Source organism: Cervus elaphus, chromosome 20, assembly GCF_910594005.1.
Source record: "Cervus elaphus chromosome 20, mCerEla1.1, whole genome shotgun sequence".
Taxonomy (NCBI): domain Eukaryota; kingdom Metazoa; phylum Chordata; class Mammalia; order Artiodactyla; family Cervidae; genus Cervus; species Cervus elaphus.
This window is the reverse complement of record NC_057834.1, coordinates 28640337-28655688: the sequence shown is the minus strand read 5'-3', so window position 1 is coordinate 28655688 and position 15352 is coordinate 28640337.

Below are 15352 nucleotides of genomic sequence, written 5' to 3'. Positions count from 1 at the left end.
AATTGACAATCTCCCTTGTTATTCAAAATAGAAATCCTTTTCACCTCTAGAATTCTTCCTCTAAATTTCCTGAGAACCGCTTAATGTTGTCTAAAGGAAAAATGACATCCTCTTTGGAACTCTTGCTTGTTTTCCCTCAGTAATGTTTGGCCTACTATATTTTCACTTTAGCACAATTACTTTAAGACAACTACACATCTGGCCAAGAGCTGCTACCATGTTTAATGCCCTATGAAAAATTAGGCATTTTAGAGGAGTAATTGCTGTGTCGGGCAGCTGGCGGTCAAACTCAACAACAAAGTTGATCCATTAGTGGCACACCCCACCCTTGGGCAGAATGTCTGTGTGTGTGTGTGTTTGTACTCTGAAATTTGAAGGCAGTGTCATTGTTTCTCTACCGAGGTGAGCCTGAAAACTAAGCGTTAGATGACAAATAAGCTGGATCTCTTTGTAGTAATACCAGCCACACTGTCTTTAACTTTTAGTATGAAGTATTTGAGGATTGTGACGTGATAGATTGATTTTATAAATATTCTTACTCTAATTTCTGAAAGAGTAGATCTCTATGTGATGCTTTTATTACCAGTCTCCAAGGGAAGGGGGTCTGTTCTGCTACTTCTGAAGGTTACTAAGCTAGGTATATGATGCATTATCTATAAAAATGTTCTTTTTCCTCCTCACTCCCTGATTTCAGAATAATGGCTTTTGATGTCAGATGGGTAAAGAAGAATAGGATATTATCAGTGGAAGAAATGAAGAACCTTATCTGGTTCAATTTTATGGTTTTAGTGAGGAGGAAACTTGAGGCAAAGAAATATTCTGGTCAGGGGGTGAGTGTGGGTGAGAGAGGTCATTACTGGAGCACTCATGCACTGGGTGGTATTTTTTTTTCAATTGCTCTTTGTTGCCCCCAGAGATTTATATTGACCCTCAGTAGGAACGTCATAGATGTGTGAGTGGTGTGAGTGGTATGCAGTCCATTTTGCATGAGGGCTCCAGATCCTTTGGAAAGGTCATTAACAAGCTGAAGGTGGATCTTCAGCACTGTGACTGACTCTGCTTTATTTACACACAGAGAGGCACTCAGTAAATGCTATTAGATTGAGGTTAAGTCAGGCATGAGGGGGAAGGAGGAGATTGAAAAAGCCAGCTTAAAACTCAATACTCAAAAACACTAACATCATGGCATCCAGTCCCATCACTTCTTGGCAAATAGTATGGGAAAAGGTGGAAGCAATGACAGATTTCCTCTTCTTAGGCTAGAAAATCACTGTGAATGGTGACTGCAGCCATGAAATTAGAAGACGTTTGCTTCTTGGCAGGAAAGCTATGACAAAAATAGACAGTGTGTTAAAAAGCAAAGACATCACTTTGCTGACAAAGGTCTATATAGTCAAGGGTATGGTCTTTCCTGTAGTCATGTATGGATGTGAGACCTGGACCATAAAAAAGGCAGAGGGCTGAAGAATTGATGCTTTCAAACTGTGATGCTGGAGAAGACTCGAGAATCCCTTGGAAAGCAAGGAGATTAAGCCAGTCAATCTTAAAGGAAATCAATCCTGAATACTCTTTGAAAGCACTGATGTCAGTGCACCACAAAGAAGAGTAACCCTGCTAACCACAACTAGGGAGAGCCTGAACACAGCAATGAAAACCCAGCACAACCAAAAAAAAAAAAAAAAAAAAAAAAACAATTAAAAAATAGTCTAGGATTGAAGCAGATATTAAATAAATATATTTTTAAATTTATTTGAATTACAGAAATGAGTTGTGACCAGCAGTCCACTGAACACCCTTACTCCTTATTCAGTAAGTAATTGTGAATGGGATACAACTGCCCCAACTGAGACACTACTTCCCAGCTCTCCTTACATCTGGCCAAGGTCACATGACATGTTTTCATGACCACGAGAGGAAGTGATGTATGTCACATCAGGGTGGGGGGCATTGAGAAGCAGTTTAGCTGTCTTGTTATTTTCTTTCCTCATCTACTAACTGAAAGCAGAATATTCCCAAGCCTCAGTGAGCAGGGGTAGCAAATTTGCAATATTGGGCATCTGAATCCCCAAATCTCTAATGTGGAAAAAAGCCAATTGTCAACCACAAATGTCTTCTTTGACTACTACCTGAATAGAAGTAAATTGTTATTGTGTTAGCCCCTGACATTGAAGACTTTAGAGTAGCTAGAGTCAGCTTAAAACATAGGTCAAAGTAAAAATGACAAGGTTCGATCCAGACAAAATTTACTTTATAAGGAGGCTGTGTGCATCCATGTTCAGTTGTGTCTGACTCTTTTGTGGTCCCAAGGACTGTAGTCCACCAGGCTCTTCTGTCCATGGGACTTTCCAGGCAAGAATACTGGAATACTCTTTCCCTTTTCCAAGACATCTTCCTAACCCAGGGATCAAACCTCCATCTTCTGTGGTTCCTGCATTGGCAGGCGGATTTTTTACCACTAAACCACCTGGGAAGCCAAGAAGGATTCCACAAAAGAGACATTGGACATTAAATGGTACCAAATATTGTTGATATCAAACAAAGAGTTGTGTATCTCATACTCCATCTCTGAGCTACATATACTTCGAGTCATGAACTGGGGATAGTAATAGAAAGGTCAGATTGATAAGACTAGCTACAGAGATAAGATTTCTATGACAGGTCGATGGATACTCCACTATCAAGGTGTACTTTTTAATCATAATCTCATTACTTTACTTCTGATGGTTGCAGTCACCTTGCAAGAAGAATTTGGTTCGGTTTCAGAACTAAGAATGGTCTCTATGGCCAGTGGGGAAGTGAGTGAGATAGCAGAGAGGAGGGACATACAGAGAGAAGGAGAGAGGGGGAAGAAAGGAGTGAGAAAGAAAGAAGAGACAGAGACACACACAAGAATAAGTGAATGAAGAAATTCAGCAAAGTACTGTTGGAGGGAGTAGACAGAATGAGGGTTGGAAGCTTAATGTGGCATCTGCAGATGTCTCCATAAGACCAGGAGGAAGTCATCCCAAGCCAATAAGTGTGTCATGGGGAGAAATGAGGATTTAAACTTAATAGCAAATAGATCCAGCAATGCAGCTTTGTAGAGCTGTAGGGGAGTTTGGTTCTTAGCCCAGAGAGAGCTTAATAGAAGTCAATAATGAAATCATCAAGATGCAAGCATTAAATGCCTAAATGTGCTGTCTTTGCCTTTCATTACAAAGGGTTTGTTTCTCTCCAAGCACAACCTAAAGTACAAAATAGAATCTTTACTCAAAACAAAACAAAACAAAAACAGTGTACTCACTGTACAAAAATACAAGTCACACTGTTTTTCCTCTTACTTTCTGGAGGGAAAATCAAAAAGAAGCAAATGGAAATAGTCAAGAGATGGGAGCAAGTAAAAGCCCCAAATGTTAAGTTGAAATTCACATTTAAATAAGCTTTCTCTAAATGCATTCAGTTAAAAATATTGCTCTTTACCATGATCCTTTCCCTCTCAAAATCTATAATCAGCAATGATGACCAATATTTTTTTTAGCATATGTCAATGGTTTATCAACATTTATTTATTAACCTTCACTCCAGATAGGAACATAAATAAATTTTACTTACAAAAAGCTAAAACAAAGGATAATTTTTAGTTTAGCATACCTCATGCTAGTGGAAATACTAAGAACAGATCCACTAGTAATTCTCTAAGGAGAATCATAAAGAAAAGTATTCCTGTAAAATTACAGATATACAATGCTAACCCTGGTATTACTAGAATTATGACAACATTGTTTTTTTACTAATATATAGGACACTTTTAAAGTATCCATTTTATCCATCCATGCATTCATTCAATCAGCATATATTGGAATTCTCCTTTTAATAAGCCATTGCTCTTTGTGTGGTCATTGTAGAGATGAATATGGAAAAATCCTTGCCGTCAAGAAGGTTAGACAGAATCATTTCACTCTCTTTTAAAAATAAATTTCTAAATAAAAAAGGAAAAACCAAAGACTATGGATTATATATAAGATTACATTATAGTTTCCAAAATAGAAAATAATAGCACATGCATTTTTGAAACTTGCTAAGAGAATACATCTTAAAAGTTCTCATCACAATAAAAATGTAACTATTTATGATGATGAATATTAACTAGACTTATTGTGATGATCATTTCACAATATATACAAATACTGAATCATTATGCAGTACCCTTGAACTAATATAATGTTATATCTCAATTATACTTCAATAAAATCAAAATACTTGGTCCCAATAAAAGAGAAAAGAACAATAGATTTTTTTATTTGAATCCACATAAAAATTAGAAAATGAAAGGTAAAGTGAGGGTTTTCATTTTTCATATCTTGAAAAATTATTCCTTTGAGTATCATGGAAAAACTCTAGGCTGTATATATTCCTCTTTCAGAGTCCCTCCATCTCCCCCAAAAGAAAGAACATTAAAGGGAAAAGACACATCAGTACTGTACTTTAAATATAACATACCAGGTGAACAAAGTCAGAAATGGGAATTAAAAACCCTCCTGCTTTGCTTGTTTCCTCTTTCCTGGGATTATAAGGCAAACATTCAAAAATGAACATCAGGTTCCAAAATGATGGCCACCTGTAAAGTTCAAACTACTGATTTTCTCCTTCTATTGATTGGTCAAAGGAGACACCACCTGTTTGGACTCATTTATTCCACTGTCTGTATTTCATGAAACTGAAGGGGCACCACTGAGAAAGAAATCCAGATCATCGAATGAAACATAAAAATTTTTAAAAACAAGGTAATTTTTTCCCTTTATTTCTACTTTAATAGTTTAAAATAGGCATGCACTTTATGTGGAAGAAAGAGCATCAATTTTAAGTGTACAGTTTGATGTGTGTGTGTTAATTGCTCAGTCATGTCTGACTCTTTGCAACCCCACGGGCTGTAGTCTGTTAGGCTTCTCTGCCCATGGAATTCTCTAGGTAAGAATACTAGAGTGGATTGCCTTTCCCTTTTCCAGAAGATCTTCCCAACCCAGGGATCGAACCCTGGTCTCCTGCATCACAGGCAGATTCTTTACTGTTTGAGCTACAAGGAAGTCCTTATAGTTTGATGAGTTTGGATAAATGCATGTGTTCATATAATCATATAATCACCCTAGTAAAATGCAGAATATTTTCATCCCTCCAGAAATTTCCTTTTCCTATCAATGCCTCGTCTCTTAGAGACAGTCACTGTTCTGATCGCTCTTGCGATAGACTACTTTTGTCTATTCTATGACTTTATATAAATTAAACCATGTGGTATGTATTCTTTTATGCCTGGCTTCATTCACTCAACCTGATGTGTTTCTGATTCATTTGTGCTATTGCTTGTATCAGTAGTCCAATTCTTTTTATTACTGGGTAATACTCAATTGCATGTCAAGAAACAACAGTTAGAACCGGACATGGAACAATGGACTGGTTCAAAACTGGGAAAGGAGTATGTCAAGGCTACATATTGCCACCTTGCTTATTTAACATATGCAGAGTACATCATGTGAAATGCGAGGCTGAATGAAGCTCAAGCAGGAATCAGATTGCCAGTAGACATATAAAAAACTGCAGATATATAGATGACACCACCCTTATGGCAGAAAGCAAAGAGGAACTAAAGAGCCTCATGATGAAGGTGAAAGAGGAGACTGAAAAAGCTGGCTTAAACTCAACATACAAAAAACTAAGATCATGGCATCTAGACCCATCACTTCATGGCAAGTAGATGCGGAAAAGAGGAAATGGAAACAGTGACAGACTTCATTTCCTTGGGCTCCAAAATCATGGTGGATGGTGACTGCAGCCACGACATTAAAAGATACTTGCTCCTTGGAAGGGAATAAATCTATCCATCATGTTAAAAAGCAGAGACATCACTTTACTGATAAAGGTCCATATAGTCAAAGCTGTGGTTTTTCCAGTAGTTATGTACAAATGTGAGAGTTGGACCATAAAGAAGGCTGAGCACCAAAGAATTGAGGTTTTTGAATTGTGGTGCTGGGGAAGACTTGAGAATCCCTTGGACAGCAAGGAGATCCAACCAGTCAATTCAAAGAAAATCAACCTTGAACATTAATTGGAAGGACTGATTCTGAAGCTCCAATACTTTGGTCACTTGAGGCAAAGAGCTAACTCATTGGAAAAGACCCTGAGGCTGGGAAAGATTGAGGGCAGAAGGAGAAGGGGACGACAGAGGATGAGCTAGCTGGATGGCATCATCAACTCAAAGAACATGAGTTTGAGCAAACAGGAAGATAGTGAAGGACAGGGAAGCCTGGCATCTTGGAATCCTTGGGTTCACAAAGAGTCAGACACAGCTGAGTGACAAAAACATCAAATGCTCAATTGTAGAAAGAGCACAATGCTTTAACTTTCAGCAGATGATGTATGTACAAGTTACTCCTGTTCTTTTTACTATAAAGAATACACCTCATATGAAAATTCCTTTTCAAGTATTTTTGTGTACATACATTTATATTTCTCTTGGCAGTAGAGATACTGAGTCATAGGCTAGATATATGTTCAACTGTACAAGAAACTGCTAAAGATTTTTCCAAATGGGAAGTGATTTAAAATTCCCACCAACAGTAAATAAGAGGTCCAATTTTCTTATATCCTTGCCAACATTCTGGGTTGTAGTTTTTTTTTTTTTTTTTTTAATTTTAGTCATTTTAATGTGTATCCCACCACATGTGAAGCGTTGACTCATTGGAAAAGACCCTGATGCTGGGAGGGATTGGGGGCAAGAGGAGAAGGGGATGACAGAGGGTGAGATGGCTGGATGGCATCACCGACTCGATGGGCATGAGTTTGAGTAAACTCCAGGAGTTGGTGATGGACAGGGAGGCCTGGCGTGCTACGATTCATGGGGTCGCAAAGAGTCGGACACGACTGAGTGACTGAACTGAACTGAACTGAAGGTGTATTGAATGGTATTTCACTAAGGTTTTCACTTGTTTTATCTTGGTTAATAATGATGTTGGCCATGAAATATATGTTCAAGCCTTTTGATAATTTTTAATAGGATGTTTGTCTTATCTTATTATTGATTTGTAGGTTTTAAAAAAATATATTCTAGTTATGCGCCCATTTTCATATACATATATTGCAAACAGTTTTCTCAATTTGTGGCTTGCTTATTCGTTTTCTTAATTATATCCTCTGACAGAGTTAATTTTTTAAAAATTTTGACATTTCAATTTGTTCATTTTTAAGTTGTGGGTCTATTGCTTTTTATGTCCTAAAAAATCTTTACCTAATTTAAGATTGCAAAGGAATTCCCTTATGTTTTCCTCTTACAGTTTTATATGATCCATCTCAAATTAATTCTTGCATATGGTGTGAGGTAGGGTGTCAAAGTTAAAGGGAAATAAAGCTCTTCTTCTGATGACTGAGAACTGAATTCAATATATGCTAGGCATGAACTCATATACACAAATAAATATGGAAAATATTATGATTTATTGCTATCTTTGGATACACATAGAATGAAAACATTTCATTCATCACAGCTGATAAAATTTCAGGGGTACAAAAAGCATTAGGTTATGACCACTTCTACCAGGAGTGAGGATAAGAGGTCAAGGTAAATAAGTAGTTGGGAACATTTTTTGACATGCTAGTAAAAAAATAATATCATCAGATCAATAAACTGAGAAGCAAGAACAAGCTGGCCATACAAGAAGACTTCAACCTACTTAGATCAAAGGGTTTGGCTAATATCCCAAGGAGTGACCAATTCATCTCCAGAAATCTCTGGGAGGTAAATAGGAAAAAAAATATCATTAGACTTGAATTTATGCTTAGAAAAAATATGTTAAATCTAATAATAATATGATTGTTGGGTATAATCTGGGTATGATGATATACCCATATAATCTGGGTATGATGATATACCCATAGACATATGATTCTGGGTATGATCCCAGATTGGAAATATAATCAGGCAAAAACAACATATTAGCTCTGAGTTCAATATCATACAGGAAGATACAGCTATAATGTATGTATACATAAAAATCTTTTAAAAGTTTTTTTAAAAAACAAGAATTATTTTGGGCATATGTTTTAAAGAATTATTTATGATCGTATGTTGGTCAAGGCTAACAGAGTTTTTTGCCAAGAGAACACACTAGTCAGAGCAAACACCCTCTTCCAACAACACAAAAGACAACTCTACACATGGATGTCATTAGCTGGTCAATACCAAAATCAGACTGATTATATTCTTTGTAACCAAAGATGGAGAAGCTTGATACAGTCAACAAAAACAAGGCTGGGGACTGACTATGGCTCAGATTATGAACTCCTTATTGCAAAATTCAGACTTAAATTAAAGAAAGTAGGGACCACTAGGCCATTCGGGTATGACCTAAATAAAATCCCTTATGATTATACAGTGGAAGTGACCAATTCAAGGGATTAGATCTGATAAACAGATGGAGGAGGTTCATAATGTACAGGAGGCAGTGATCAAAATCATCCCCGAGAAAAACAAATACAACAAGGAAAAATGGTTGTCTGAGGATGCCTTACAAATAGCTGAGAAAAGAAGAGAAGTGAAAGGCAAAGGAGAAAAGGAAACATATACTCATCTGAATGCAGAGTTCCAAAGTATAGCAAAGAGAGATAAGAAAGCCTTTTTTAGTGATCAGTGCAAAGAAATAGAGGGGAAAAAAAAAAAAAAAAAACAGAATGAGAAAGACTAGAGATCTCTTCAAGAAAATTAGAGAAACCAAGGGAATATTTCATGCAAAGATGGGTACAATAAAGAATAGAAATAGTATGGGCCTAATAGAAGCAGAAAATATTAAGAAGAGTTGGCAAGAATACACAGAAGAACCAGACAAAAAAGATCTTAATGACCCAGTTAACCACAATGGCATGATCACTCACCTAGAACCAGACATCCTGGAGTGTGAATCCAAGTGGATCTTAGGAATCATCACTACAAACAAAGCTAGTGGGGGTGATGGAATTCTAGGTGAGCTATTTCAAATCCTAAAAGATGATGTTCTTAAAGTGCTGCACTCAATATGCTAGAATATTGGAAAACTCAACAGTGGCTGTAGGACTGGAAAAGGTGTTTTCAATCCCAAAGAAAGGCAATGCCAAAACTCTTCCACTACTGCTCAGCTGCACTCATTTCACATGCTAGCAAAGGAATGCTCAAAATTCTCCAAGCTCAGCTTCAACAGTATGTGAACTTCCAGATATTCAACCTTGATTTAGAAAAAGCTGAGGAACTAGAGACCAAATTGTCGACATCTGTTAGATCATAGAAAAAGCAAGAGAATTCCAGAAAAAAATCTACTTCTGCCTCAATGACTATGTTAAAACATTTGACTTTATGGATCACAACAGACCGGAAAATTCCTAAAGAGATGAGAATACCAGACCCTCTAACCTGACTTCTGAGAAACCTATATGAAGGTCAAGAAGCAACAGTTAGAACCAGACATAGGACAATGGACTGGTTACAAATTGGGAAAGGACTACATCAAGGCTATATATTGTCTCCCTGCTTATTTAACTTATATGTAGAGTAAATCATGCCAAATGCCAGGCTTGTTGAAGCACAAGATAGAATCAGTGTTGCCAGGAGAAATATCAATAACCTTAGACATACAGATGACACCATGCTTACAGCAGAAAGTGAAGAGGAACTAAAGAGTCTCTTGATGAAGGTGAAAGAGGAGAGTGAAAAAGTTGGCTTCAAACTCAACATTCAAAAAACTATAATCATGGCATCTGGTCCCATCACTTCATGACAAATAGAAGGGGAAACAATGGAAAGAATGACAGATTTTATTTTCTTGGACTCCAGAATCACTGTAGATGGTGACTGCAGACATGAAATTAAAAGATGCTTGCTCCTTGGAATAAAATCTGTGACAAACCTAAACAGCATATTAAAAAGCAGCGACATTACTATGCCCACTGAGGTCCATATAGTAAAAGCCATGTTTTTTCCAGTAGTCATGTATGAATGTGAGAGTTGGACCATAAAGAAGGTTGAGCCCCGAAGAACTTATGTTTTTGAACTGTGGTTTTGGAGAAAACTCTTGAGAGTCCCTTAGACAGTAAGGAGATCAAACCAGTCAACCCTAAAGGAAATCAACGGTGAATATTCATTGGCAAAACAGATGCTTAAGGTGAAGCTCCAGTACTTTGGCCACCTGATGAGAAGAGCCAACTCATTAGAAAAGACCCTGCTGCTAGGAAATACTGAAGGCAGAAGGAGAAGGGGATGACAAAGGACGAGATGGTTGGATAGCATACTGACTTGATGGACATGAGTTTGAGCAAGCTCTGGGAGATGGTGAAGGACAGGGAAGCTTGCATGCTGCAGTTTGTGGGGCTGCAAAGAGTTGGGCATGACTGAGTGACTGAACGGAACTGAAGGAGTGACACGGGCTGAAAAGAGATGACAGTGACTGAACAGCAACAACAAATTCACTTCAGACAACTAATGTAGGTGCGTAAATCAATCGTAATTTTGTTTTGAAACACATTTTACTCTATTATCTGTTCATTACTATGAGACTACACCATGATCTATATATTTCCCTCTATATCATTATCCAGTTTATCTATATCAACTCTACCACTACCCCTTACCCTGATTTTTGTCTTCATTTTTTTTTTTCTTTCTCTTGGGAAAAACATGACACAATTAGTTAGTAGAAGTTCCTTTAGTTTGCTAAAAAATCTTCATGAAATTATTTAGAACTATACAATAAAGGAATTTAAAGCATCTAAAAGGCCTCCCAAAGTAGAATTCTCATAAATGATATAAATAGAATATTCATGCTTAAATGAAGTTGGAATGTCTATTAAATACAAATAAGTGGGATTTTGCATTAAAATATCTCAGAGACATTGACATGATACTATGTCTTAAGTACAGTATGTTTATGTTTCTCAGATATATTTGACCACAGATCATTTTATTAACATAGTCTGGACTAGCCTATTATTTACATTTTCTGGAACAGTGTCCTTTGGGGCACAGCTTGAGAACTGATGTTCTGGTCTAGACCAACCTGTAGTATCCCTGAGTCCCCAGCTCTTACAATCTGTAATGCTCACAGAAATTTTAATTTTCCCTTACATACCTTTTTAGCCATCATACAACACTAGTGAAGAAAGACCCAATGAAATTTGATGATTCCATACTGAATTTTGGTGGGCTTCACATTGGTTTATAGCAAACTTCACTGTTCAAACCTCATTCAGTAGCCCCTAGCCTAATAGCTTGTCAAATCACAATGTAATTCATTCTTTTTCCCCCCTTGAACCTGCTAGAAGAGTTAGTATGTAAATTTCAACCTATTTTTAAGGGTTATTTTCACTCAAGTGAAATCTATCAAGGAAGGAGGGTTATTTTTACAGCATACAGCAACTGCTGATCACCATGGCAACCGGCCTGGTGAAATGCAATAAAGCATCCCTCTGTTATCGTAAACACAAAAGGGAAACACTGAAATCTAAAAGAAAGGCAATTATTGTAGGGAAAGAAACAACACGCCGATGGAACATTTGCAATATCGTGTGACTTCACCCAGCAAGACAATATTTCCAAAGCTAGCAATGTCCAGACTCTGGGCTCTTCTAGTTAGGATTGAACAAAGGTTAGGCAAAGAGTCCTTGAAAGAACTAAAGATGTTTTCATTTCTAAATGATAAAATCCCACACATTATTTCAAACCAACATAAACTTTTTTTTTCCTTTTCTCATTTCTTAAAACATGAAATGGGCTTAGAAAATATAGACATTAGGGAGGAGGATAAAATACCCATATCAGTCTGGCTTTCTTTGGGGAAATATTTTCTTCTTGGCTGTGGAATTGTGTGTAGAGAATAAAAAGAATAGTCTGCAGAGATCACAACATTTCTTTTATAGAACTTCTTCTTTCTTAACTGTCTTTTACTAGAATTCCTAGTAAATTTCAAGCAGATGAAAGAAGAGCCACTATTAACAATTACTAAAATTTAGATTCAGTAAGCTCTGAGAATCATGTAAAATCCAGGGAGTCAAGAGTATTGGAAGACATATAAATTGAGATAGGTTAAAGCTAAGAATTTTTGTGCCTATATTGTAGATTGGGGAATTGAGGTCCATAAATGTTTGTGTTAAATATGAGCTGATTACAAAGAGTGGCCTGGAATTGTAGAATGAGCACCAAGAATCAAGAATGAAAAGAAATCAATATCAAGAATTAAAAGACTAAGAAAACAAATCATTTTATTTTTTGAAGATCTGTTTCTGCACCTACCTGTATCCCAAGAATCAGTTTTCCTCTTTCCCACAAGGATCACCTTCAACTAGTCTATTTAGGAATGAGGGAGGATCATCTTGTCTTGGGCTTCCCTTGTGGCTCAGACTGTAAAGAATCCACCTGCAATGCAGGAGACCCTGGTTCAATCCCTGGGTAAGGAAGATCCCCTGGAGAAGGAAATAGTTGCAACGAGTTGGACAGGACTAAGTGACTAACACTTTCACTTGGGGGTTCCCAGGTGATGCTAGAGGTAAAGAACCCACCTGCCAATGCAAGAGACAAGAGATGTGGGTGGGATCCCTGGGTCTGGAAGATTCTCTGGAGGAGGGCATGGAAACCACTCCAGTATTCTTGCCTGAAGAATCGCATGGGTAGGGTACAGTCCATATGGTTGCAAAGAGTCAGACACAGCTAAAGTGACTTAAAACACACGCACATATGCACATCTTTTGTCTGCTACCAGGCTATGATGTTGACCACTACTCCAAAGCATTTCTGTCGGCACTATTCACTTAAATACTCATGGCCTGGAGATACCGGCATACACTCTCCCCTGACACAGGTCTGCTCCTTCTATGTGGAGCTTTGTGGAGGTGGGCAGGGAGTTTTCCTTCTAATAACTACCACTCAAGAGTTTGGGTTTATTGATTTTACTATTTGTGTAAAACTAAAGGGAATTACATCATGTGAAACAAGACAGTGAAACTGGCAAGTCGTATATTTATAGTTCAAAGAGAAAGTACCCAAGGTTAAATGCTTCATGTGTATAGTTCAGTTATGAAACTTGCCATCTGGTCTGGAATTCACTTTGAAAAAAAGCACTTTCTTTTTGTCTTCTAATTTTCACCATGTATCTCCAGCCTTTCTGAGTGGTCTACTTCCTACTCATTTAAGCTGGCTCATTCCAAGATCCTTCCTCCTGCCTCCATCATTATTCATTCAAAAAATATTAAGTGCTTACTATTTGCCAAATAAAAATCCATATCTTGGTGATACATCAGTGAAAAAGACAGATAAAAATCCAAGCCTCATGAAGCTTGTAATAAGGTAGATGGGCAAAAAAGAAATAACTTAAATGTGTAGCATTTGATGAAAGTAAATTGTATGGGGTAAAACAAAGCAAGCAAGAAAGCTAGTGAATACAGAGGTAGAGGGGAACATAAAAATTTTAACAGGATACTTAAGAAAGATTATACAGTGAGGGAGACTTTTCAGTTAATACCTGAAGGAAATGACGAAGCAAAGCACATAAAAGTAGACAGACGAACATTCTAGATTAAATGGACGAAATTGCAAAGGTGTTGAGATAGAAGTCCCAGGATGTTCTAGGAGCCTCATGTGGCTAGAACACAGTGAGTAAACAGAAAAACTGTTCATAATGAGATGAGATGAAGTAGAAGAGCAGCTTTTGCGTATTTACATATATTATGTGTGTGTATATAATGTATATCATTGCATATGATAAGCATATCCATATGTACATATATGATATATATTAACAATAAATATGTCATATATAATATATATATATGTATATATAAACCCTATACAGGCTGAGGTTTTAAAAGCAGAAGCAATGTGATTTGATTTATTTTCTAATGGGGCAACTCTGACTTTTGTTTTGAGAATATATTGTAGAGAGGCAGAGAGTCTAATTTGCAGGCTCTTACAATAATCTGAGAGACAGCATTTGCTGGACAAAGATGAAAGTGGAAGAAGGGAGGAATAATTTTCTTCTATAAATATGTTAGTGTACACCTACACATGTAAAGCACAGACTATAGGATTTCCTGATGGCTTTCTAAGCCTGTTTTATTGAACCTAAAATAATGTCTTAGTGGTTCAGGCAAGATGGCCCAGTTTGACCTGCTTGCATTAAGTTTCATAACTCATTCCAGAGTGGGAGATAGCACTTCAAATCTAGTCACCTTTGAAGTTTTCTCACTAATGAGAAAATAAAATTTACTTATATATTTATTTTTTTTAATTTAAAACACTCACTAATGAGAAAATAAAATTTACTTATATATTTATTTTTTTTTAATTTAAAACACATTTCTTTATTGTAAATATTAGGTCTCTTTTTCTTATACACACACTAACCCATCCACCTCTATGTATATATCTCAAATGCATATGTGCACAGATACATGTACACAGCCTCACAAGGACAAACAGAACTTCAGAGATATGTATTTGCTCTAAACTAGTGCATCACAAAGTGTGTCCACTGATGATTGATGGTCTTCAGAATGCGAACTAAAGGTGGACAGATGCAGGAAAAAAAAAATGAAGCAATTTTCTTCACTTGCATTTCACAAATTTGAAATGTAAACTTGTGATATTTTCAAAGAATTTGATAGATACTTAAAATAAACACATTTATTTTTTTAAGAGTCCGAACATACATTCAGGACCTGCTTTGGGAAGTTCAATCCCTTTGAAATTCAGTTAACAAGGTATAGTTCATTTCAGGCAATATATTGTCTTTGTATTTCCATGTTAATGCTTACTTTTGTTAGATTTGCAGTTCTTCTGTGGTGCAGTGTGCCCAGAATTCTCAAAAAAAAAAAAAAAAAAGGACAAAAGCCTTAAGTATGTCTTTTGGAAACAGGAAAGATTAATAAAGCTAGAAATATTGAAAAGTAGAAGACATAATTAGACAAACTTGAACAGGATTTCAGTATATGCTGCTACAAGTATATCTGTGAGTGCAGTGATATTATTTTGAATGGGCTTCAGTATAAAAAAGCAAATACCAAGTATGATGATGAATTTCTGTAAAATGGATCTTTTTGGACTGCAGATGTTATTCTCAAACAATAATATGAAGGCATTGATGTTTTTACATGACTACAGAAGGAAGCATAGCATTTTTTCTAGGAAAGTACTTGATTATTTTCCCCCGAACAAAATTAAATAATATTTTTCAGTAAAAAATGAAGAAAATCTTTGCTTATATGGAAAAGAAGAAAATGCCAGAGGTATGATTCAAAGTGGCACCTCTTGGATCAGTGCACACCCTGTGTGGGTTCAGGTCATGTTCTTACTGTGAAACTTGTGAAATGT